Source organism: Marmota flaviventris, chromosome 12 (assembly GCF_047511675.1).
Source record: "Marmota flaviventris isolate mMarFla1 chromosome 12, mMarFla1.hap1, whole genome shotgun sequence".
NCBI lineage: Eukaryota > Metazoa > Chordata > Mammalia > Rodentia > Sciuridae > Marmota > Marmota flaviventris.
The window spans coordinates 22,947,283-22,951,348 of record NC_092509.1 but is presented as its reverse complement, the minus strand read 5'-3'; the positions used below and the strand labels follow the sequence as shown (position 1 = coordinate 22,951,348).

Here is a 4,066-nt window from a genome sequence, read left to right as displayed (position 1 = left end):
CATTAAAGAAATGTTTGAAAATATAGACTTTTTGTTGTAGGCCCCCACTGTACACACAACTACAAACATTGTTCCCTATATAAACAAGAAAGAAAACACATAATAAAGAGATTTGAAAACTCTAGACATTTCCTTCCAGATAGAGGTTAATCTTAGATATGAAAAGGACTATTTTAAAGACAAGATCACTGTCTCCACAGGTTTCTGAAAAACAAACAAACAAAAAAACTATGTAGCTGTGTTAATTTTAGTGCTTATTTTGTATAATACAATGATAATGATCTTGAATTTAAAACAAAAATCATAATAAAGTGTAAGTATCAAAGAAGCAAAGTTATTTGGAGTAGTCTATATAGGAAGTATTAGGACTTTCTTTGATTATGCTAAAATAGTGGTGCTTTCATAATTTATACTATTGTACTCTCCAATTTATACTATTGTACTCTCCAATACAAAGTATGGGGTTTGTTAAAATATACAGTACAACATTTTCATACATGCACAGCATTTTTGGATGCACAATGTTTCTTAGCAGTAATACTGGATATAGCCTCTGGTTTTACCAACTGCGTACACTAGGATTATTATATAAGTAAAAATCTCTCTTGCGATACTGAAAAGTGATTACAATGTGCAAACTGATAGAGTAGCTTTCATCCATCTCTTAAAGGGTACCACCATAGAAAGTCCATTTAGGATGTCGGTAGGTTTTTTGTTTGTTGTTGTTTGTTTGTTTAGTATTTGTTTTAATTGTAGGTGTATGCAATAACCTTTATTTTATTTTTATGTGGTGCCGAGGATCAAACCCAATGCCTCACGTGTGCTAGGTGAGTGCTTTACCACTGAACCACAATCCCAGCCCCAAATTAGCCAATCCCAAAAAAACAAATGGCAAATGTTTTCTCTGATATAAGGAGGCTGACTCATAGTGGGGTAGGGAGGGGGAGCATGGGAGGATTAGATGAATTCTAGATAGGGAAGAGGGGTGGGAGGGGGCAGGAGATTAGCAAGGATGGTGGAATGTGATGGACCCCATTATCCAAAGTGCATGTATGAAAACTCGAATTGGGTGTCAACATACCTTATATACAGAGATATAAAAAATTGTGGTGTGCATGTGTAATAAGAATTGTAATGCAAGAAAAGTACATGTATAAAGGCATGAATTGGCATTAACATACTTTATATACAAAGATATGGAAAATTGTACTCTATATGTGTAATAAGAATTGTAATGCATTCTGCTGTCGTGTATTTAAAAAAATAAAATCAATTAAAAAAAAGATGTCAGTAGGTTTAACAAAGTTGAAATGCTGGTGCTTTTGACTTGGGCAACAGTTCTTCATACTTGACTCAGAGCTACAATGCATTTATTAGATGGAAGCAGCTGACATCATGACTTTTTGTGGGCTTCCCCAGGCACTGGAGTCTTTCTTTTAATTTGCTGCACTAGGTCATAAAATATTTCATTAACATTTATTTTTTATTTTGCAGAAGATTCTAAGAATGCACAGTTGATCCACTGTCTTGATAGATTTTGACCTTGTTCCTTTCCTACTTTCATCTTCCAAGTCACACTTATTACTAACCAGAATCATGGGAATGTCATCAGTTTCTTTAACGTAAGAATCTGTTTTCTTAGATCTTATAAATCATTAAAGGTGGACTTTGCTATGATGGAATAAACTAAAGCAAAGCCTGTCTATTTTTCATGTACAAATTGCTTGCTGTGAATTATTTGGTTCCTGCAGTATCCAAGATTACAAGAATACATTGTTGTGCATCTATTTCAACTTGCTTTCTGTAAGAATCTTTTCTCATAGGATATTTTTCAGCAAAAATTCATTGAACACATTGAACAGGCAGAGCAGACATTCCAACCCCTTCTGAACCAAGAACAACTAGTTTATATTCAGGCATGTTTCAAATTTGTCAGAAAAGTACTTTTTATAACTGTTGCTTACTTCTCACAGACAGTATCATCCCATATTCCCCCCAGGTTGCTGCTCTGGGTACCACAGTGGTAACCCCTGCCACTCCAGCTGGTTTCTGAACAACAATTTTTTACATGAAGAATGATCATAGAAGAAATGAGAGAAGAAGTCAAGAATTTCTTAGAGACAAATGAAAACAGAGATGCAATATATTACAATCTTTGGGATAGTATGAAGGCAGTTCTAAGAGGAAAATGTATAGTATTAAAGACCTACATTAAAAAAAAAATAATAGAAAACCCCCAAATAAATAATCTAATGGTCTAACTCAATGCCTTAGAAGAGGAAGAACAAACTAATTCAAACTAAGTAGAAGATAGGAAATTATTAATAGTAGAAGAGTTGAAATTAATGAAATTAAGAATAAAAAGCAACACACAGGATCAATGCTACTGACTTCGTTCTTCAAAAAGATAAAGATTGACAAACCTTTAGCCAAACCAACGAAAGAGAGAGAGAGAGACTCAAGTGAACAAAATTAGAGATGAACAAAATTAGAGAAAAGGAGATATCACTAAAGACACCTCTGAAATCCAGAGGCTCATTACAAACTATTTTGAAAATTTACATTCTAAATACTGGAAAGCCTAGAAGACATTGACAAATTTCTAGACACGTATGACTGCCCAAATTGAACCAGAAAGAAGACCTAAATAGACCGATATCAAGTAATGAAATTGAAATATTGATTAAATACCTTCCAACAAAAAAGAGCCCAGGGCAAGATGGATTCATAGCTGAGTTCTATCAGACCTTTAAAAAAGAACTAACACCTGTCTTTCTCAAATTATTCAGTGAACTTGAAAGGGGGGAACACTCACAAGCATATCTATGAAGCCAGTATTACACTGATACCAAAACCAGACAAAGACACATCCAGAAAAGAATACCACAGACCTATATCCCTGATTTACACAGATGGAAAATTTTTAATAAAATATTAGAAAATCGCATTAAATCACATCAATGTCAGGATAAAACCAAAAGACTATATCTATCCATAAAACTCTAATAAAAATATATCAAGAAGATAACACACCATGAGCAAGTGGGTTTCATCTCAGGGATGCAAGATTGGTTTAACACATGCAAATAAATAAATGTATGAATTACATAAATAGAATTAAGGACAAGAATCATGATTATCTCATTAGATGCAGAAAAGACCTTAGATAAAATCCAGCCCCCTATATGTTGAAAATACTGGAAAAACTAAGGATAGAAGGAACTTACCTTAATATTACAAAGGCTCTGTTTGGCAAACCCAAAGCCCACATCATTTTGAGTTGAGAAAAATTGAAAACATTTCCTCCAAAATCAGGAATGAGACAGGATGTTCACCCTTAACATTCCTACTTAATATAGTTCTTGAAACTCTAGAAGGAAACTAAAGGGGTACAAATAGGAAAAGAAGAAGTCAAATTATCTTTGTTGATGACATGGTCCTATATCTAGAAGACCCAAAAATTCTACCATAAGACTTCTAGAGCTGATAAATGAATTCAACAAAGTAGCAGAATACAAGATTAATATTCATAACTCAGTAGCTCTCCTGTAGTCCAGTAGTAATTATTTTGAGAAAAAAATCAGAAAAAACTATCCATTCACAAATACCTCAAAAATATTCTTGGGAAACCATCTGACCAAGAAGGTGAAAGATCTCTATAATGAAAATTAGAGAACACTGAAGAAAGAAATTGAAGAAGACCTTAGAAGATTGGAAAAAACTCTCACGTTCTTAGATAGGCAGAATTAATATTTTTCAAAATGGCCATACTACCAAAAGCACCATACAGATTCAATGCATCAAAATACCAATCATGTTCTTCACAGAACTAGAAAAAAATATCCTAAAATTCATTTTTAAGAATAAGAGAAACAAAATAGTCAAAGCAATCTTGAACAAGAACAGTGATGCAGGAGGCATAACAATACACGATCTCAAATTATACTATAGAGGTAGTAACAGAAACGGCATAGTTGGCATCAAAATAGATATGAATACAAATAGAATAGAATAGAAGACACCCACCCACATACTTACAGCCATCTGACACTTGACAAAACGGGAG

General features: G+C 33.5%; 1 pseudogene; it reads right to left on the bottom strand.

Annotated features, from left to right (window-relative positions):
- Positions 1-1,342: 1,342 nt before the first annotated feature.
- On the bottom strand, positions 1,343-1,920 carry LOC114100214 (ras-related protein Rap-1b-like; annotated as a pseudogene).
- Positions 1,921-4,066: the final 2,146 nt, after the last annotated feature.